Here is a 23,305-nt window from a genome sequence, read left to right as displayed (position 1 = left end):
ACAATGTAAAATGTTATTAGTGATCCTCCTTAGTTTAAAAAAAATAACAAAAAATGTGAAAAGTAGACATGTATTCTCTACTTTTCTTTACATTTTCCCCAAATATCTGCAAAAAACTAAAAAAGAAAAATTATATAAAAATGAAGCCAGATGTATCGTGGAAAAAAAGAGGCAAAACTATTTGAATATTCAAATGAGAAACATTTTTAGAGACGTCAAAGCGCAAGCACAAAAAAATTTTTTTTGCCAGGAATGAGGGAAAATTACCTCGTCCTGAACTGGTTAATATATCCTTATAACAGTCACTTCCTTGCATTGACAGATACAATTGTAAAATCTTTCCTGTTTGCAACCACCACTAAGAGGAGCTCAGGCACTTATTAGACAGTGTTTTATTATTGAGCTCTTTGTATAGCATCGTGCAGTATCCAAATGTCGCATAAATCAGAATTCTGCAAGTCATTTTATAGTGTAAGGTAAAGGTATCTCACATTTCTTTCCACTAGTCAGATCATTAAATAAAGGACTATTAACCTGGCTCTAGAACTATTCTCTGCATGATATGAATAATAATAGTTCTATTCTTATCAAAATACGGGCACCAAAGATTCCAAAATGATAAAATGCAATCAATAATAGCTTTTTGAATGAACTGGAAAGAATCTTATACGTGTTTTACTTTATAATTGTTGATTTACTATAATTATCTAGTTGTGACATTTCCTTGGCAGTATGAGGAACTGGGAGCAATAATTCACCTTGAGGCACATTGCATATCTTGCTTCATAGATAATAGGTGATTTGCATAATAGTGCTTAATTATTTATTAGATATTTGATTATTCCAAAGTGATCTAGATAACAGAGAATTGACTACATGTGTACGGCACATTACATAATGTTATAACTAATTATATGACCACTTTAATGTTGAGGCACTATGATTTTGGCTGCAAAATGCCCGGCCTCCAAAAATCACAGCATCGCGATGCCACTGAACACCATAATGAAAGTGAATATGGTCACATTGAATCCTGCACACTGCTGAGGCCATGGCATGAAATGCAAATCTACTGGACTCCTTGTGTCCTCTATGACACAGCATCTTATAGGTTAAAACGTGGCCATATTTAATTTAATACAGTGCGATCCATGGGCGTGCAGCTTGTGTCACAGCCACAGTCTTCCTTCACGTCACAAAAGTAACATAGTAACATAGTAACATAGTTAGTAAGGCCGAAAAAAGACATTTGTCCATCCAGTTCAGCCTATATTCCATCATAATAAATACCCAGATCTACATCCTTCTACAGAACCTAATAATTGTATGATACAATATTGTTCTGCTCCAGGAAGACATCCAGGCCTCTCTTGAACCCCTCGACTGAGTTCGCCATCACCACCTCCTCAGGCAAGCAATTCCAGATTCTCACCGCCCTAACAGTAAAGAATCCTCTTCTATGTTGGTGGAAAAACCTTCTCTCCTCCAGACGCAAAGAATGCCCCCTTGTGCCCGTCACCTTCCTTGGTATAAACAGATCCTCAGCGAGATATTTGTATTGTCCCCTTATATACTTATACATGGTTATTAGATCGCCCCTCAGTCGTCTTTTTTCTAGACTAAATAATCCTAATTTCGCTAATCTATCTGGGTATTGTAGTTCTCCCATCCCCTTTATTAATTTTGTTGCCCTCCTTTGTACTCTCTCTAGTTCCATTATATCCTTCCTGAAAACCGGTGCCCAAAACTGGACACAGTACTCCATGTGCGGTCTAACTAGGGATTTGTACAGAGGCAGTATAATGCTCTCATCATGTGTATCCAGACCTCTTTTAATGCACCCCATGATCCTGTTTGCCTTGGCAGCTGCTGCCTGGCACTGGCTGCTCCAGGTAAGTTTATCATTAACTAGGATCCCCAAGTCCTTCTCCCTGCCAGATTTACCCAGTGGTTTCCCGTTCAGTGTGTAATGGTGATATTGATTCCCTCTTCCCATGTGTATAACCTTACATTTATCATTGTTAAACCTCATCTGCCACCTTTCAGCCCAAGTTTCCAACTTATCCAGATCCATCTGTAGCAGAATACTATCTTCTCTTGTATTAACTGCTTTACATAGTTTTGTATCATCTGCAAATATCGATATTTTACTGTGTAAACCTTCTACCAGATCATTAATGAATATGTTGAAGAGAACAGGTCCCAATACTGACCCCTGCGGTACCCCACTGGTCACAGCGACCCAGTTAGAGACTATACCATTTATAACCACCCTCTGCTTTCTATCACTAAGCCAGTTACTAACCCATTTACACACATTTTCCCCCAGACCAAGCATTCTCATTTTGTGTACCAACCTCTTGTGCGGCACGGTATCAAACGCTTTGGAAAAATCGAGATATACCACGTCCAATGACTCACCGTGGTCCAGTCTATAGCTTACCTCTTCATAAAAACTGATTAGATTGGTTTGACAGGAGCGATTTCTCATAAACCCATGCTGATATGGAGTTAAACAGTTATTCTCATTGAGATAATCCAGAATAACATCCCTCAGAAACCCTTCAAATATTTTACCAACAATAGAGGTTAGACTTACTGGCCTATAATTTCCAGGTTCACTTTTAGAGCCCTTTTTGAATATTGGCACCACATTTGCTATGCGCCAGTCCTGCGGAACAGACCCTGTCGCTATAGAGTCACTAAAAATAAGAAATAATGGTTTATCTATTACATTACTTAGTTCTCTTAGTACTCGTGGGTGTATGCCATCCGGACCCGGAGATTTATCTATTTTAATCTTATTTAGCCGGTTTCGCACCTCTTCTTGGGTTAGATTGGTGACCCTTAATATAGGGTTTTCATTGTTTCTTGGGATTTCACCTAGCATTTCATTTTCCACCGTGAATACCGTGGAGAAGAAGGTGTTTAATATGTTAGCTTTTTCCTCGTCATCTACAACCATTCTTTCCTCACTATTTTTTAAGGGGCCTACATTTTCAGTTTTTATTCTTTTACTATTGATATAGTTGAAGAACAGTTTGGGATTAGTTTTACTCTCCTTAGCAATGTGCTTCTCTGTTTCCTTTTTGGCAGCTTTAATTAGTTTTTTAGATAAAGTATTTTTCTCCCTATAGTTTTTTAGAGCTTCAATGGTGCCATCCTGCTTTAATAGTGCAAATGCTTTCTTTTTACTGTTAATTGCCTGTCTTACTTCTTTGTTTAGCCACATTGGGTTTTTCCTATTTCTAGTCCTTTTATTCCCACAAGGTATAAACCGCTTACACTGCCTATTTAGGATGTTCTTAAACATTTCCCATTTATTATCTGTATTCTCATTTCTGAGGATATTGTCCCAGTCTACCAGATTAAGGGCATCTCTAAGCTGTTCAAACTTTGCCTTCCTAAAGTTCAATGTTTTTGTGACTCCCTGACAAGTCCCCCTAGTGAAAGACAGGTGAAACTGCACAATATTGTGGTCGCTATTTCCTAAATGCCCAACCACCTGCAGATTTGTTATTCTGTCAGGTCTATTAGATAGTATTAGGTCTAAAAGTGCTGCTCCTCTGGTTGGATTCTGCACCAATTGTGAAAGATAATTTTTCTTGGTTATTAGCAGAAACCTGTTGCCTTTATGGGTTTCACAGGTTTCTGTTTCCCAGTTAATATCCGGGTAGTTAAAGTCCCCCATAACCAGGACCTCATTATGGGTTGCAGCTTCATCTATCTGCTTTAGAAGTAGACTTTCCATGCTTTCTGTTATATTTGGGGGTTTGTAACAGACCCCAATGAGAATTTTGTTACCATTTTTCCCTCCATGAATTTCAACCCATATGGACTCGACATCCTCATTCCCTTCGCTAATATCCTCCCTTAAAGTGGACTTTAGACAAGACTTTACATAGAGACAAACCCCTCCTCCTCTCCGATTTTTACGATCCTTTCTAAACAGACTGTAACCCTGTAAGTTAACTGCCCAGTCATAGCTTTCATCTAACCATGTCTCGGTTATTCCCACTATGTCAAAGTTACCTGTAGATATTTCTGCTTCTAGTTCTTCCATCTTGTTTGTCAGGCTTCTGGCGTTTGCGAGCATGCAGTTTAGAGGATTTTGTTTTGTTCCAATCTCCTCACTGTGGATTGTTTTAGAAATGTTCTTACCTCCCTTCTGAGTATGTTTTCCTGGGTCGTCTTTGTTCGAGTCTAATGTTTTTCTTCCCGTCCCCTCTTCTTCTAGTTTAACGCCCTCCTGATGAGTGTAGCGAGTCTTCTGGTGAATGTGTGTTTCCCAGGTTTGTTGAGGTGTAGTCCGTCTCTGGCGAGGAGTCCATCATACCAGTAATTCACACCGTGGTCCAGGAATCCAAATCCTTGTTGTCTGCACCATCGTCTTAGCCAGTTGTTTGCATCAAGGATCCTGTTCCATCTCCTGGTGCCATGCCCGTCTACTGGAAGGATAGAAGAAAAAACTACCTGTGCATCCAGTTCCTTTACTTTCTTCCCCAACTCTTCAAAGTCCTTGCAGATTGTCGGTAGGTCCTTCCTTGCCGTGTCATTGGTGCCAACATGTATCAGAAGAAATGGGTGGACGTCCTTGGAGCTGAAGAGCTTTGGTATCCTATCGGTCACATCCTTGATCATCGCACCTGGAAGGCAGCATACTTCTCTTGCAGTTATGTCCGGTCTGCAGATGGCTGCTTCGGTGCCTCTCAGTAGTGAGTCTCCCACCACCACCACTCTTCGTTGCTTCTTGGCTGTACTTTTTGCTGTCACTTGTTGCTGTGTGCCCTTTTCTTTTTTGCTTGCTGGTATTGCTTCATTCTTAGGTGTGCCATCTTCATCCTCTACAAAGATTTGATATCGGTTCTTCAGTTGTGTGGTTGGTGATTTCTCCATGGTCTTCTTGCTTCTTTTGGTCACATGCTTCCACTCATCTGCTTTTGGAGGTTCTCTGACACTTTTTGCACCTTCTGTGACCAGTAGAGATGCTTCTGTTCTGTCTAGAAAGTCTTCATTCTCTTTGATGAGTTTCAAAGTTGCTATTCTTTCTTCCAGACCCCGCACCTTTTCTTCTAAAAGGGCCACTAGTCTACACTTCTGACAGGTGAAATTTAATTCTTCTTCTGGTCGATCTGTGAACATGTAGCACATGCTGCAGCTCACCATGTAGGTTGTCACATCTGCCATGTTGCTCCTAGATCCTGCTGACTTGCTGTGTGTTTTCCTTCTTGTGTAATCTACTCAGCCAAGCTCTCTTGCAATAATGTCCTACAGGCAAAAATTTGACCAAGAACTTCTTTTGATTCAGATATGAATGCACCACACAACTCAATAAATTAAAATCTATTGTCTCAATTTCCTTTGTCAGTGTATTTACACAAAAACGCTAACATTATACAATTATTTTTTTTTTTAAACTACAGCGTCTACTGAACTTAATCAGATTACAGCCCATATAATAGATAAGTCACTGTCAATGATCAACAGAAATAATATATATGTTATTTTGTATCCAGTGCCATGTTGACATTTCACACTGTCTCTTACCTGTGTAATATCAGACTTGTCGGACGGGTAGGAACACGGCCGGCACAGCTCACAGGAACAGGCCAGTTGTAGAAAACTGCAGGAAAGCACAGACAGACACCTCCAGGACCTGATCTCAAAGGTGAGAATTCCCATGTCAGGTGAACACGCCCTGATTCTCCAGCTGTCTCTCCTCAGGGTTTGGTACTGACTGGTACTACTTTTCAAAGACTTGACATGACTGTGTATCGCCAAGATTGGTCCTTCTCTCTCATGACATCATAATCCCACCATACCAAATTCTCCATAAAACCAAAACTTATTACTGAACAAATTAACACATGACCATTTTTTCTTTGGATAAATTGGCCACAGCGGCCGTTTATTAAAGGGAACCTGTCACCCCGTTTTTTCAGATTGAGATAAAAATACTGTTAAATAGGGCCTGCGCTGTGCGTTACAATAGTGTATGTAGTGTACCCTGATTCCCCACCTATGCTGCGAAATACATTACCAAAGTAGCCGTTTTCGCCTGTCAATCAGGCTGGTCAGGTCAGGTGGGCGTGGTGACATCGCTGTGCTACATACACTATTGTAACGCACAGCGCAGGCCCTATTTAACAGTATTTTTATCTCAATCTGAAAAAACGGGGTGACAGGTTCCCTTTAAGAAAACAAACATAATAACACTATTTATACAATTGTGTAAAAAACTTGAGGGAAGGGTTCTTGGAGCTAACAAAACTGGCACACCATGGGCAAAAGCCCCCTCACAAACTTTTTTAACCTAACCTTCTTTACCCTCAGCCGTAACCACCAGCTCGAGGGCACCATGTAACCCGTTTCCAGACAAAACAACTCCAAAAGCTCCTGAGGTAAACACCCCATCCAGAGCCCGTAAACCGAAGCCAGTTCAACCCCATAAAACATCAACTCCAAGAACCCAACCCCCCGCCAACCACGAGCAGCCCTGACAACCTCAGGCACGCGAGTGCCCCACCACCGCCACTGCTCTCTCAACTCCATCCTGTATGGCTAGCGCCCACAAGTCCAAACCTATATTGTTTAAATGAACACCGTCATTCCTCCAAAAGTTTCCCACCCCATCTTCCAATTCCAAATACCGAACCGCCACACCCCCATTCCGGGAAACAAAACTTCCTACAGCCCTGTTCAGCTTGACCCGTGCCCTATTAATACCCTTATGAGAACGTGCCGCCCTCCAAGTCTTCCTCGGCACGATATCAGACCAAACCATCACCATCCCAGGAAAAGATACTCAGAATCTCAAAAAGTCAAAGCGGATATCCCGAATCAACTCCCTCACCGACTTAGACCCCAAGTCGTTCCCTCCCAAATGTACCACCACTATATCCGGCGCGCGATCCAACCGAGCAGCGCGGGCAAATTCAGACAACAATCTGCACCACAACATGCCCCGAAATCCCAACCAACGAACAACCACTGTATCTCTGCAAAAACCCAGTTGCCTCCCATTTTGCCTAACGTCAGCCCGAATCGCTCCCCAATGAACAAAGGAATGTCCAAGTATCCAAGCCAATAGATGAGTCCGAACTGCAAGATACAACAACAATTAATACCAAAATAACAAATGTCCACCCTCGATCAAGATACTCCCTTCAACGGCGAATGTAAGACAAATATTGATTAGACATCCATCTTCCTATACGCCTTATTACATCCGCACCCAAACCCAAGCTATCCGCCTCCGACGCTGCCCCAATTCTAAATGAGTGTGAGCCGAAGAAAAAGGGGTCAAGACCTAACAACACTAAGACTTTTTTTAACACCGCCGTAAATTGAAACCGCGACAAAAACTCCCCTTGACGGTGCCTCAACAGTGGACTGGACCTACCATACCACAATCCCCAATAATGCTCCAAACAACGATGTGGACACATCAAACCACCCACCACCTTCCCTAACACCACCTGTTTTCCCTTCCCCAGCTGATCAGTCTTCAAACGTCTAATCCAAAAGGTAATACCCCCTGCCCAAAAATCTACATCCTCGGCTAACAAGCCCCCGGCCAAATCCTTTGTAGGGGACACCAGCTCCCCAAGTCTCAATGCCCCAAAAAAGGCCAAAGAAAAAGCCAAGCGAAACAGAACGGCCTCAAAATGAGAACTACAAATCTCCCCCAAAGCCCCCCCAAACGTTCCATCATCCCAAAAGTTATGGGCCTGTGCTTTTCGCAAATCGAGGATCCTTTACGAAAACCTCTTAATGCCTGTCGTATCAAAAAGTCTTACGTAACATCCATAGAACCCTGAAGCTTGAGACCAAAAGCCACATCAGCTATAAATTTGTTCAACTTTATAATAATAATAATAATCTTTATTTTTATATAGCGCTAACATATTCCGCAGCACTTTACAGTTTGCACACATTATCATCACTGTCCCCGATGGGGCTCACAATCTAAATTCCCTATCAGTATGTCTTTGGAGTGTGGGAGGAAACCGGAGTGCCCGGAGGAAACCCACGCAAACACGGAGAGAACATACAAACTCTTTGCAGATGTTGTCCTTGGTGGGGTTCGAACCCAGGACTCCAGCACTGCAAGGCAGCAGTGCTATCCACTGCGCCACCGTGCTGCCCTTTGACACTGACCAACCACATTCCTCCACTGACCCTATCAATAACAAAAGCGCCATTATCTTATCACTGTCAGACACAACCGTACCCAACTGATCTAACCACTGCTCCCATGTATGCCACGACGATTCGTAACCTGACCAAGTCCGTCCCGACACCGAAGCCTGTATCAAACGATCGCCTCATCCGCAACAATCTGCCACAAATGTGAAGGGCATCCTGTTCCTGCCTCCTCTGCGTATGGTGCCAACTCCCGGAACCCTCCCACTGCAAACGAGACAAAGCATCCGCAATAGAATTTTGAACGCCGGGTACATGAACAGCTGAAATCCATGTATTCAACTCCAGGCACCGCAACACCAACTCCCGCACCAATGTAATCACCGGGGAAGAGGAAGAAGAAAGGCTATTAATCACCACCACCACACTCGCATTATCGCAATGGAAACGCACCCGCCTATCTTTAAACACGTTGCCCCAGATAAACACAGATACAACGATTGGAAACAATTCCATTTTTACACCACCAATCGGGCCAAACGCCAACGCTCCATTTACCTCCACAATAGGCGCCGTAACCAACACTGCCCGCCGTAACCAACACTGCCCGCCGCATCCGTAAAAATCTCACAATCAAAATCATTAAGTTCCTCCTGTAGAATCAAAGACCTTCCATTATATTTTTCTAAAAAACGCCTCCACACAATTAAATCCTCTCTATGCTCTTTATTCAATCGAATGAAATGATGCACAGACCGCACTCCAGAAGTCGCTCTGGATAATCTCCTGGAAAAAAACCTACCCATAGGCATAATACGACATGCAAAATTCAAACGACCTAACAGCGACTGTAACTCCTTCAATGTAACCTTGCGCAATTTTTCAACTCTCAGCACCCCCTACTGGAGAGATAACAACTTATCTTCGGGCAACCTGCACTCCATTCTCTCAGAATCGATAAGAATTCCCAAAAAACTCAACGCCGTGCATGGGCCCTCCGTCTTTTCCTGCGCTAATGGAACACCAAAGTGTCCCGACACCCATTCCATGGCAGCCAACAAATTCCTACACACTAATGAATCTGGCGGTCCAACAAACAAAAATCATCCAGGTAGTGGATGATTGAAGGAACCTGCGAAACATCGAGCACAACCCACTCTAAAAAAGTACTAAAAGACTCAAATAGTGAGCAAGAAATCGAACAGCCCATGGGTAAATACCTATCCAAATTAAAAAACCCATTCCAAAAGCAACCCAAAAGAGGAATGCTATCGGGGTGAACCATTAACGCACCAGCGCCATACCTACGTACCCATTGCACGGCTGCATCGAAAGATGTGTATACCACGGAGCACAGCTTCTCAGCAATGCCATCATTAACAGCTAGCCCTTTAGGGTATGACAAATGTTGAATCAAATGAAACTTGTTAGGTTCCTTCTTTGGAACAACCCCCAAGGGCGAAACAATCACTCCCTCCTCAGGTAAACAACTAAACGGCCCTGCCATTCGCCCCAAATCCACCTCCTGCGCCAATTTTGCCGTAACTACGCCTGCATGTAAATCAGCCAACCTCAGATTCTTTTTTGAAAAAGTTATGTCATGAGTGGGATGAGGAATCCGAAAACCCTCAGAAAAACCTTTGAAAAGTAACTTCGCCTTTAACCGATCCGGATACCTATTTACATAAGGGGCCATCTTTTGTACATTCACTGGTGTCACCCCTTTGACCAAAACCCACTGCAGGTCTACCCCTCACTTTTCTAAAACATTTGGCCGCTCCATGTGAGGCCCCATTGCAGTGGGAACATACATGCTTGAATTTACAAGTGCTACCGTACTTGCATTGGCCGTCATTAAACTGCCAACGCATCCCTGTTTTGTCTTTCGTCCCCTGAGTCCCTTGACCCCCACCTCCCTGTCCCGCATGCTGCCCAACACTCCCTCCGCCCACGTGAAAGGGCTGCCCAAATCGTGTTGGTGCCATAACTTTCAACCACAACCCTATATCTTTCTGGTCCCATTTTATCTCAGGCCTAACCGCCTTCCTTTGCCTAAATTGCTCATCGTACCGCAGCCACGCCAGGCCACAGTACGCCCTACATGCTTCACCAATAGCATCCAAGTAACAAAAAAGACCCGAACAATTTTCCGGAAACTTTTCACCAATAACACTCGCCAGAATAGCAAATGCCTGCTGCCAATTAACGAATGTCTGCGGAATCAAACGCCATCTACGCTTTTCCTCCTCCTCTTTTCTGCTATCATCCTTATTCCCCTTATCTAGATTAAATTTTTCCAAAGGAAGGAGGAAGAAAATCTCCACATATTCATCCTTCCAAATTTTTTCCTTTACTTCTTGTTTTAAATGAGCGCCTAAAGGCCCTTCAAAACAAACATAAACCTCTTGCCCTATCATCCAATTTAACCGTATCAGCCTTATCCTTTCCAGTTTGTATAGCCACTGACTGCTCCCCCCCATTCAACATGTCCGAACCCAAAGGCCCTACTGAACCCTGACCCAAAACAGGTAACCACGCTCCCACAGGGGATGCCCGTAATCTATCTGCGCCTCCCCCATCCAGCCTCCTCAAAATCTGTGACATACTTGACAAAAGCTCTCTCACCCCGGGAATCCCAAAATTACCAGCCTCACCACAGTTCTCCCCTAATTCCCCCGACCGAACCCCATTAATAGGCGTACAAGGACTATACTCACACACACGAGGCTGCGTAGGTGCTATGTTCCCACCAGCCGTGCTTCCAGAATCCAGCGGATTGCGATATCCGCGTAGGTCACTGCAGGATCTGGAATCCTCCGCGTCGCTTTGTTGCTCCAGACCCGCGCCCCCGGCCTCCTTGTCACCGGGGGGGACCGAAGCAGGAGAAGATGATCTATTCCTTGATCTCCTCACCGACCTCGACCTGCCCTCCGCCTGTATGTCCCCACGCCTGCCTTCCTGCTGAGCCTCCTGCTGACTTCGCCTGCGTGCCGCCGCCGTCACAGTACGCCCCGGCCGCACAGGGCCAGGCTGAGGGCCAGGAATCCGCCTGCCCGCTGATCTGCTGCTCAGTGCACCGGACCTGCCAGGTACCCCCGCAGCGTCTGTTCCAGGGTCACCCGCCACAGTGCACACATCTCCGGGCCGCTGCTGACCCGACGCTCCATTCCTGCTCCTCCTTTTCGTCGGTGCCAGAGCCACCGTCAGTGCCGCACCCCGCCTCTGATTGCCGACTCTCCTCACCGCTGCCACGTGTCCCACCTCTATGGCCACACCATGTGCAGCGATCGCTTCAGGGTGCGCCTGCACCGCCGCAGCCCTAGGCCGCCTACCCACGCCAGCAGCGCCGGCCGATGGATTCCTGCCAGAGGGCAGGTCACGCTGGATAACATCACCGCGGCCTGTACCCTCTGCTGTGTCCCCGGAGGGGCTCCGAGGCCGGCGTCTACTGCGCGTACCTGTGGAGCGCCCTCAGACAAGGGGCCACAGGTTACTCGGTACCGGTCCTCTCTGTCTCAGTTTTGGGGTTGTCACGGTGGCAGGACCCGGTCCGTGACCCTGCTAAGGAGCGTCCAATGAAAGGGTTCATGGTAGTTTGTCAAGGTTCGTGACGCCACCTGTGGTGTTCGGTCAGGGCAAACGACGCTGCTTTGGGGTCTGCTGGGGTGATGGAATGGCAGCTAGATGGTATACCTTCCCACAGGTGAAGTGTATCACCAGGGCTTCCCAGTAGTGTAGGTGGCGATGGTGTGATGCGCAGTTAATAACGAGGACACAGGGTTGCAGTCTCTTTACCTCTTTACTGGTGACTTCAGGATCCTTAATCCGGAGCACTGTTAACAGGGCTGTCTGAGACCGGCCGGTCCGAAGGCACATCCAGAGTTCCCTTTGCAGGTGGAAATCAGTGCCTACCAACTAGCGCCTGTGTGTTGCAGTCCTTCCCTGCTGAGCATTCGGGATAGTCCTCACAACTGTCATTTCTATTCTGATGTTCTGCTTCGTCCCCCAGTTTGTTATGGCTAGGACGCACCCGTTTGACGGGAAGGCTCGGAGCTATTCTGGGACCCTAGAGATGCCCCTCTCCATGCTTGCCCCCTATGTCTTCTTAGGTGATGTATGTTAGACAGCCAACCTATAATCAACTGTCCTGCCTCTGTTTGAAGTAATGCTTGGAGTCAGTTACTTCCTCGGCGTTCTGGCCACCGGCTACGCGCCTCAGTAGGATGTTGCCGATCTCGGGGCATGACTCCTACTGGTTCTCCTTCCTCGCAACACCCCCTGCCACGGGATGTTGCCTGGACAAAACCCAGCCAGCTTCTGACTAACTTCCTATCCAACCCCCAGTTTTACCAAAGTGTGAGGAGTGGCCTAGTAGATAGAACCTTTTGCTCCCCCTGGTGGCCGGAGTGTGAAATGTAGTGTGTGACTGTGATACCTAGTCAGGTGAACTCCTTTAGTGCCATCAGACGTACCATCACTCCCCTTAGGGGCAGAGCGACATTACTGCAACAACCAGGTCTCTGGGGCGCTGCACCTACCTCAGGCGATAGATGTTCCGGTGGCCGGGTTCTCCTTGTCCTGGTGCCCTGGGTTCCTTGTGCTCCAAGAAGCGTCGCCAGCTGGTCCTCCAGCCAGCCACCCCTTCTCGACCGGGCCATGTCCCGCAGCTGCGACAGCATGGAATCTACAGAGGCCATGATAAGCATGTGTGCTTTCTTTCTTCTTTCCCTGCTAATGCCACATGTACTGTCCCTAACCACACATTTTTCTTTATACCCTCCTCAGCCTAAACACCCGCCCCCTCCTTTGTCCCCTTTCAACCAATCCCAGTGCACTGCCTTTAAATGTTCCCACTCCCCTTGGCACCACAGTCTTGGGGGGGCTTTAATTTAGCTGTGTATATTGCAGCCCCCGCCCCTCCGCTGTATATAGCATTTCATACATTTACTTTGGCTCTGAATGGCAGTCTGTGTGTATACACAATATGACAGCTGACATTCGAGTAACAAAAAAATGAAAAGGGTTATACAGTGGGGAAAAAAAGTATTAATCAGCCACCAATTATGTAAGTTCTCACACTTAAAAATATGAGAGAGGCCTGTAATTGACGTCATAGGTAGACCACAACTATAAGAGTCAAAATGAGAAAGTGCAGTGCCCCAGAGTCCTGGTTGTTGCAGTAATGTCGCTCTGCCACTAAGGGGAGTGATGTTATGTCTTATTGCACTAAAGGAGTTCACCTGACCAGGTATCACAAGCACACATTACACTTCACACTCCGGCCACCAGGGGGAGCAAAAGGCACTATGTATTAGGCCACTCCTCACACTGGTAAAACTGGGGGTCGGATAGGAAGTTAGATCAGAATGCAGCCTGGGAGAGCTCCAGGGAGGACCTGTCAGGGGTGGGTTCCTGACAGGGACCTAGCAGAAAGGATAGAGAGTGACGGAACCGCGCCTGCACTACCTTGCGGCGGTATCCCAAGGAAGGACACGAAGAGAAGGATATTGTGGAAAAGTGAGAAATGAGATCAAAGCACAAAGGAGAGCCTGTAGGAGTCCTGCCCCGAGAACGGCAACATCCTACTGAGGCGCGTACCCGGTGACCGGAACACCGAGGGAGTAACTGACTTCAAGCATTACTTCAAATACCGCAGGACAGTTGATTATAGGTTGGCTGTCTACCATACATCACCTAAGAAGACATAGGGGGCAAGCATGGAGAGGGGCATCTCTAGGGTCCCAGAATAGCTCCGAGCCTTCCCGTCAAACGGGTGCGTCCTATCCAGATAAACTTGGGGGACGGAGAGAGAGAGAGAAAGAACGAACACGAGAGTTGGGAGGACTATCCCAAATGCTCAGCAGGGAAGAACTACAACACACAGGCGCTAGTGATAGGCACTGATTTCCACCTGCAAAGGGAACTCTGGATGTGCCTTCGGACCGGCCGGTCTCAGACAGCCCTGTTGACAGCGCTCTGGATTGCGGATCCCAAAGTCTTCAGTAAAAGGTAAAGAGACTGCAACCCTATGTCCTCGTTATAGTCTTCAGTAAAAGGTAAAGAGACTGCAACCCTATGTCCTCGTTATTAACCGCGCCTCTCATCATCGCCACCTACACTACTGGGAAGCCCTGGGGACACACTTCACCTGTGGGAAGGTATACCACCTAGCTGCCATTCCATCACCCTAGCGGACCCCTAAGCAGCGTCGGTCACCCTGACTGAATACCACAAGTGGCGTCACGAGCCCTTGACAAACTACCATCACCCCTTTTATTGGACGCCCCTTATCAGGGTCACGGACCGGGTCCAGCCACCGTGATAACCCCAGCACCGAGACAGGACCAGTATCGAGTAACCTGTGGCCCTGTGTCTGGGGGCGCTCCAACTTGGCGTCACGAACAGGATCGTACTTAAGCCTGAAGAATCAGGTCATGTGTGCCTTGGAACTGTGATTGAATTGTGCTTGAACTGTGATTTATTGCAAAGACTGTGTATTGCTAACTGCCGCAAGGATTCCCGCCATTGCCGCGCCACGAGGAGCGCAGGAGAAGAAGAAGGGCATGGAGTTGTGGGCATGAACGAACTGAGAAGCGCGAAAAGTAATGGCCACCCAGTCTAAATATTTCTGCACCTTGAGGACGTGTCCGTCAGCAGCCGAGATCCGCCTCCTGATCCTCAATAGGGGGCGGAAACCGAAGAAACGAAACCGCCCACGGAGGAGAGAGCGGGAAAAGGACAAAGAGGACAGCAGTCCTCTTTGACGCTGCGGGGGTACCTCGCAGGTCCGGTGCACTGAGCAGTCCATTCCCTGCAGCTTAGGATGGAGGAGCTGATCGACCAACTCCTGCAGCTGCGGGTGGAGAGCAAGTCTTCGTCTCAAGGAGCACCTGCGGAAAGTCCATCAGCGTTGGTGCCGCGAATGGAACCCCTGCTGACACCATCGCAGAGCTCGCCATTGGCAGAGTCGGCCGACCCCGAGGACACTGTGGTGGCAGGTAAGGACGCCGATCCTGCCCCAGTGACTGAGGACCTGTTGGTGGGCCCGGTCGCAGCGCCGCCTCCCTACGGCGCTCACCGCCTTCAGCGCTTTGACCCCTGGGACCAGGTCACGGGTATGGATCTGTTCCTTAAGGCCCCAATTGAGCCCACTACCCTGTCGGGTGAAGTCCACGCCGAGCGGACCGTATACCGCTGGGTGAACCCCGGGCCAGATTTCATGGGGTTCCCCGGAGCCGAAAAGCAGGAGGGAGAGAGAGTGGAAGTCCTCAGCTGGGAAAGGTATCAGGCCCAACTTGCCCAGGAGTGGGAGGAGAAGGAGGCCGAATACCAGGCCAAGCGTCAGGCCTACGACCAGAAAGAACAGGCGGTCAAGGCCAAGGCCCGCAAGGACCACAGCACGAACCCGGCCCCGCGGAAGCAGGGCCAAGTGGTAGCCTTCCGACTCTGTGGAGGCTGGGGCTTCATTAAAGAACCGGGGCTATACGCGGAGGTGTTTGTCAACCGCTGGGACGTGGAGTCGCATCTCCTGGAGGGACACCCTGACCAAGATCTTTACCCGGGAGACATTGTCACGTATACCAGACACTTTGGGGAAAAGGGCTGGTTTGCCTTGGATGTACATAAGAAGAAAGCTCCGGTAGCGCATCAGGCCAAGGTGGCACCTCAACCGTCTCCCGTATTGACAGCGTTCCCGTGTGGTCAGGCCTCTGCGGTCACCACAACCACCGTCATCATCCCGACAGGAACAATTGTCCGGGCCGCCACCTGCACCGTCATCACTACTTCCACCGTGGTAGCCAGGGAGTTGAGTGCCGTGACGACCGGTGCTCCAGCTGCTCTAAGCAAAGAACTGTGGGTACACAGACCCCTGTGTGGAGTGAGGGAGCCCCTTATGTGGCACCTGGTAGCCGCCAGGATCCGGCTGGCCTACCCCGACCGGTGCTACCCCCTGAGTTACAGCAATAAACCTCGGAGAACCGAAACTGTACATAGTTAACTGTTTCCTGCTTTTGCTGCTTTAAACCCGTCTAGGGTTATTTCTTAAAGGGATCCCTTTGTTGACCCGGGATCCCTATTGTTTTACATTTTTCTTTTTGCACAAAGTTACAAAAGACTGCCGAATCATGGACGGTGAATGATTCCCGAACTGGTATTGTAAATAGTTTGCACCTTCTTAAAGGTGCTCCTTACTGGTTTTACAGAGCATGAAGACTTTGCGAAGAAACTGTTCCTGATGACGACGTGAAAGTTTCTCTTGTCTTAAAAGTTTATTAGTGACTTGTTGATTGATTGCACTACTGATTTTTCCCCTTAAAGGGAATGTTTACTTGTTGCACTTGATAATGTTACCTTAAGTAGTAAGATGGTAATAATGTTTATGCAGCGCCCCAGAGACCTGGTCGTTGCAGTATGACGCTCTGCCGCTAAGGGGAGTGATGGTACGTCTGATGGCACTGAAGGAATTCTACTGACCAGGTATCACCAGCACACATTACATTTCACACTCCGGCCACTAGGGGGAGAAAAAGGCTTTATTTATTGGGCCACTCCTTACACTGGTAAAACTAGGGGTTGGATAGGAAGTTAGTCAGAAGCTGACTGGGTTGGATTCAGGCAACATCCCGTGGCAGGGGGTGTTGCAGGGAGAAGATTCAGGGGGGTCCCTGTCAGGCGTGGGAACCTGGCAGGTACCTAGCGAACAGAACAGAACGTTACGGAACCGCACCTGCACTACCTTGCGGCGGTATCCTAAGAAAGAGACAGGAAGCGAAGGATATTGTGGAACAGTGAGAAACGAGATCAAGCACAAAGGAGAACCAGTAGGAGTCGTGCCCCGAGAATGGCAACATCCTACTGAGGCGCGTAGCCGGTGGCCGGAACACCGAGGAAGTAACTGAAGCTCCATGCCTTACTTCAAACTCCGCAGGACAGTTAATTATAGGTTGGCTGTCTACCTTAAATTTCCTACGAAGACATAGGGGGCAACATGTGAAGAAGGGCGTCTCTAGGGTCCCGGAAGAGCTCCGAGCCTTCCCGTCATACGGGTGCGTCCTAGCCATAACATACCTGGGGGACGAGAAACTAGTAACATCTGGAATGAAATAGAAAGAAAGAGAAAGAACTAGAAAAAACGAACTAGAACAGAAGTTGTGAGGACTATACCGAATGCTCAGCAGGGTAACACTACAACACACAGGCGCTATTGGTAGGCAACGATTTCCACCTGTAAAGGGAACTCTGGATGTGTCATCGGACCGGCCGGTCTCAGACAGTCCTGTTAACTGTGCTCTGGATTTCGGATCCTGAAGTCTTCAGTAAAAAGGTAAAGAGACTGCAACCCTGTGTCCTCGTTATTGTCTGCACCTCACACCATCACGATCTACCTTACTGGGAAGCCCTGGGGACATACTTCAACTGTGGGAAGGTTCACCATCTAGCTGCCATTCCATCACCCCAGCGGACCGAACACCACAGGTGGCATCACGAAAACCTTGACAGACTCCTATCACCTTTCATTGGACGCCCCTTAGCAGGGTCACGGACCGGGTCCAGCCACCGTGACAACCCCGGAACCGAGACAGAAAGGTCCGGTACCGAGTAACCTGTGGCCCTGTGTCTGGGGGCGCTCCATTTACAAGCACAAAGGAGAACCAGTAGGAGTCGTGCCCCGAGAACGGCAACATCCTACTGAGGCGCGTAGCCGGTGGCCGGAACACCGAGGAAGTAACTGACTCCATGCCTTACTTCAAACTCCGCAGGACAGTTAATTATAGGTTGGCTGTCTACCTTAAATTTCCTACGAAGACATAGAGGGCAACGCGTGGAGAGGGGCGTCTCTAGGGTCCCGGAAGAGCTCCGAGCCTTCCCGTCATACGGGTGCGTCCTAGCCATAACATACCTGGAGGACGAGAAACTAGTAACATCTGGAACGAAATAGAAAGAAAGAGAAAGAACTAGAAAGAACGAACGAACGAACTAGAACAGAACTTGTGAGGACTATACCGAATGCTCAGCAGGGTAGCACTACAACACACAGGCACTACTGGTACGCAACGATTTCCACCTGTAAAGGGAACTCTGGATGTGCCATCGGACCGGCCGTTCTCAGACAGCCCTGTTAACTGTGCTCTGGATTGAGGATCCTGAAGTCTTCAGTAAAGAGGTAAAGAGACTGCAACCCTTTGTCCTCGTTATTGTCTGCACCTCACACCATCACCATCTACCTTACTGGGAAGCCCTGGGGACATACTTCACCTGTGGGAAGGTTCACCATCTAGCTGCCATTCCATCACCCCAGCGGACCCCACAGCAGCGTCGGTCACCCTGACCGAACACCACAGATGGCATCACGAAAACCTTGACAGACTCCTATCACTTTTCATTGGACGCCCCTTAGCAGGGTCACGGACCCGGTCCAGCCTCCGTGACAACCCCAGAACTGAGACAGAAAGGACCGGTACCGAGTAACCTGTGGCCCTGTGTCTGGGGGCGCTCCATTTACATGTAGCTAGAGAGCTAGTAAGTGAACCTGTAGGGGTTAGTGAGTCCTTCTGAGAACCATAGAGAGATGGTTTGCCATGGACCTAGAAGAAGGGATGCAGTAGGCCCAGACAAGTAGCTAGGCGGTCCTGCATATGTGAAGTCGAAGAAGAAAAGAGAATGATAGCTTTGTACCATAGTGTTTTGTAGTAAGCCTTTAGTGGGTTCAGCCTATACGCTCTTAAAGGAAAAGTTAAATTATTGTTCAAAGATTTGCACTTAGTAGAATGCCCGGCTGGGTAATAGGAAATTATTTATAGTCAGTAAGTTAGGATGTTATTTAAAATATTTAAACATGTTTCTGATTGTAACGTTCAAGTGACCTCACCTCCCATAAAGGGAAGGGAATGTTTACATTGTTCATAGCATTTCAAAATTTTGTATGCCTTTTTTCTAACATGTATTGTTGTTCTTCTTTTCCCAGTCCGGGAGTACTGGATTTAACCGGGGGGGAGTGCAGCGCCCCAGAGTCCTGGTCGTTGCAGTAATGTCGCTCTGCAGCTAAGGGGAGTGATGTTATGTCTGATTGCACTAAAGGAGTTCACCTGACCAGGTATCACAAGCACACATTACACTTCACACTCCGGCCACCAGGAGGAGCAAAAGGCACTATGTATTAGGCCACTCCTCACACTGGTAAAACTGGGGGTCGGATAGGAAGTTAGATCAGAACGCAGCCTGGGAGAGCTCCAGGGAGGACCTGTCAGGGGTGGGTTCCTGACAGGGGCCTAGCAGAAAGGATAGAGTGACAGAATCGCGCCTGCACTACCTTGCGGCGGTATCCCAAGGAAGAACACGAAGAGAAGGATATTGTGGAAAAGTGAGAAACAAGATCAAAGCACAAAGGAGAGCCAGTAGGAGTCCTGCCCCGAGAACGGCAACATCCTACTGAGGCGCGTAGCCGGTGACCGGAACACCGAGGGAGTAACTGACTTCAAGCATTACTTCAAATACCGCAGGACAGTTGATTATAGGTTGGCTGTCTAACATACATCACCTAAGAAGACATAGGGGGCAAGCATGGAGAGGGGCGTCTCTAAGGTCCCAGAATAGCTCCGAGCCTTCCCGTCAAACGGGTGCGTCCTATCAAGATAAACTTGGGGGACGGAGAGAGAGAGAAAGAACGAACACGAGAGTTGTGAGGACTATCCCGAATGCTCAGCAGGGAAGAACTACAACACACAGGCGCTAGTGGTAGGCACTGGTTTCCACCTGCAAAGGGAACTCTGGATGTGCCTTTGGACCGGCCGATCTCAGACAGCCCTGTTGACAGTGCTCTGGATTGCAGATCCCAAAGTCTTCAGTAAAAGGTAAAGAGACTGCAACCCTGTGTCCTCGTTATTAACCGCGCCTCTCATCATCGCCACCTACACTACTGGGAAGCCCTGGGGACACACTTCACCAGTGGGAAGGTATACCATCTAGCTGCCATTCCATCACCCCAGCGGACCCCTAAGCAGCGTCGGTCACCCTGACTGAATACCACAGGTGGCATCACGAACCCTTGACAAACTACCATCACCCCTTTTATTGGACGCCCCTTAGCAGGGTCACGGACCAGGTCCAGCCACCGTGACAACCCCAGCACCGAGACAGAGAGGACCGGTATCGAGTAACCTGTGGCCCTGTGTCTGGGGGCGCTCCAAAAACAAATCCAGAAAATCGCCTTGTTGTCATGGTCTGCTGAGTTTCTGGGATTAGGTGGTTTTAGGGTTAACTTGGATGGCCTCACTCTGGGATTTTGGGAGGCTTTTTATAGCCTCATTGTGGAGCCATCCTCTGTCGCTTATACTCTGACTCTTGGCCGAGTGTGTGTGACCCTGTTGTGCCTGTATTTTGTGCCTGTGCTTTGTGCCTGTGCTAATTTATGCTTGTCTGGTTCTGATCTGGTTCTGTTCCTGTTTAGAGTTCTGTCTGTCCCTTTTGTAGTGCGCTGCTATCTCTGTGTATGACTACTTGCTTACGTTCTGACTATTCTCTGCTCGTTCCTTCTGTACCGCGCCGCCCTCTCTGTGTCTGACCCCCGTTTCTACGACTTGAGTTTTCTTTTCCTCTATTTCAGGGTGCCTGTAGAATCCTGCATTTATTATCAGTAGCAGGACGCTAAGCCCCGCCCCCTGTGGTCACATGATCGTAGATCCTTCTGTTTCCTTCTACCTTTAGCTCTCTGCGCAGGTCCTATCTGCCTGAGCTTTCCCTGTGCCATCTGTCCCCGGGATCTCCCACAGTGTGGGTGAGTCACTCTGCTCAGCCGTAGCAGCACGCCGGTGCTGACAGGGTTCTGATATTATAAGCGACCCTACTTTTTTAGGTTGGGGAAAGCTGTGTTTTTTTGTTTTTTTTTCTGTGCATATGAGCAGTATGGATCCCATGCAAGTTTTGGCTGATCAGGTCAAGAACCTGACTCAAATGTTCCAGACACTTAGTGTGGAACAGTGTGCGATGGCTCATACCCAGCAATAGTTGGTGGGTACTGTGCAGGGAGTTGTCGCTGCAGGGACTCCTAGTTCTGTGGGTAGAGATGTGTCATTAGCGTCCCCTGAATCTCCAGTCAAATTGCCAGATTCTTTCTCAGGGGATAAAAGGGAGTTCAGATCCTTCAAAGAAGGATGCAAGCTTTTTTTTTCTCTAAGGCCCCGCTCATCCGGGGACGAGTTCCAGAGGGTGGGGGTCGTCATTTCCCTACTTCGGGGTGCTGCACAAGCATGGGCCTTTTCTTTATCGCTTTCTGCCCCGGAGAGAATGACTGTTAATGGCTTTTTTGAAGCCCTGGGTCGCATATATGATGAACCTGACAGGGTTCGTATGGCTGAAGATATGGTGATGAATGTGCGCCAGGGTAAACGCTCGGCTGAGTGGTTCTGTGCAGAGTTCCGACGCTGGGCAGCGGAGATCTCGTGGGATGATGCTGCCCTTCGGGGCCTATTCCGCAGAGGACTGTCTGAACGCCTCCAAGATGCACTGGCCCTTCATCCTCCACCAGACACTTTGGAGGATGCCATTACGCAAGCAGTGCGTATGGACCGCAGGCTTCGGGCTAGGGGCATCATGCAGTCCGAGACATCTATATTCTCTGGCAGCAAAGAGACTGGTATCGCATCTGCAACTCCTGGGCCTATGGAAGTTGGAGTCACCTCTATCAGAGAAAAAGAGAGAGAACTTCGCCAGAAGAAACAGCTCTGTTTTTACTGTGGGTTGTCCGGTCACTGGAAAAAAGAGTGTCCTTTGTGTCTGCTGTCCTCCAAGGCGACGGGAAACGACTAGGTCTGGGTAGTGGTCGAGGAGGCTGCTCAGACCTTAAGGTACTTCCTTCCTCTTGTGCTAAGGTTTTTCTAAAGGTTGAACTGTTGGTAGACAATTATCGTTTTTTCTCTACAGCACTGGTGGACAGTGGTTCATCTCTCAACCTGGTCTCCTCTGATATCATTTCCCAACACCAGATAGGGACAGTCAGGCTTCATACCCCACTTAAAGTCGTGGCCATCGACTCGTCTCCTCTCACCCAAACTGGGATTCTTTCTGTTTCTGAGTAATCTGTGCTGAAAATTGGTTCTTCCTAGATGGGAGATGAGGGAGGCTAGGAGGGACTCTGAGAGTCGTTTTGTATTTGTGAATGCGTTAGTCAATTCCCGTGAATACGTCATCTTATGTGTCTACAATCCTCCTCCAGCTAATTTATCAATACTCCGAATGGCAATGAGCTTTGCCTTGAGCTTTCCAGACGCAAACATCATCTGTATGGGGGATTTTAATCTAGTCATGGATACTCGCTTGGATAGGCTGAGATTGGGCGACGATGAGGTGGGGGAGTCCTCCTCTCAAACTTTATCCCAATTAGCTTCATTTATGGAGGGTAGTGGTTGGGTGGATCTATGGAGAGTGCGCCATCCAGGGGAGAGAGGCTATACCTGCCATTCATCTACCAGACGATCCCTCTCCCGCCTAGATTATATATTTGGATCAGTGGGGTTGGCAACATGGATAGATAGTGTTGAGCATGGTAATAGGGGAATATCTGACCATAGCCCGGTTGTTCTTAAACTCAAATTTGGGCAATCAAATGGCGGCATAGTCTGGAAATTGAATCCATTTTGGCTCAAGTTGATAGATTCCAATGATAGAACTGTGGACCAACTGCAGTGTTTTATTTTATCCCACCCGGAGCCACAGGATACTAATATATTTTGGGATACCCTTAAGGCATATTTGAGGGGGTGTCTATCCTCCACGATATCTCATATTAAAAGGGTGACCTCACGGGAAGATGATGAGGTGGAACAACGACTAAAGAACTCAGAGTCTGCATATATATCTGACCCGACCAGTGGCAATAGACTTGAGTGGCTAACTTCCCAGAGGCTATATGTTCAGTATAAAGATACTAAATCTAAACGCAAACTATTTTTTACTCGCCAATCCTATTTTGAAATGGGGAACCAGGCCAGCAAATTTTTGGCCTTCTTGGTACGCCAACATAATGTCTCCAATACTGTATTGCAGATTCGAACACCAGATGGGTCATTAGTATCCTCGAATGAGGAGATAATTTGCTGCTTTCATGATTATTATAAATCACTATATACCTCTAAATGTGACTTCGATATTTCTAATAATTTAG

The 23,305-nt window shown here is 47.9% G+C and overlaps 1 protein-coding gene across 3 annotated transcripts in view; it reads right to left on the bottom strand.

Annotated features, from left to right (window-relative positions):
* CERS3 (ceramide synthase 3) overlaps positions 1–5,645 on the bottom strand; it is a 226,499-nt gene extending 220,854 nt beyond the window's left edge. The window contains exon 1 of one of the 3 annotated variants that reach the window (XM_069766311.1): positions 5,548–5,645. The gene's annotated coding sequence lies outside the window, so the exon portion shown is untranslated. The remainder of the gene's footprint in view (positions 1–5,547) is intronic. The other 2 variants (XM_069766310.1, XM_069766314.1) reach the window with 2 other exon arrangements.
* Between the last annotated feature and the right edge of the window lie 17,660 nt (positions 5,646–23,305).

The sequence above is a fragment of the Ranitomeya imitator genome, chromosome 4 (genome assembly GCF_032444005.1).
Source record: "Ranitomeya imitator isolate aRanImi1 chromosome 4, aRanImi1.pri, whole genome shotgun sequence".
NCBI lineage: Eukaryota > Metazoa > Chordata > Amphibia > Anura > Dendrobatidae > Ranitomeya > Ranitomeya imitator.
Note: the sequence above shows the minus strand (reverse complement) of the source record. Positions and strands in the feature narration are given on the sequence as shown.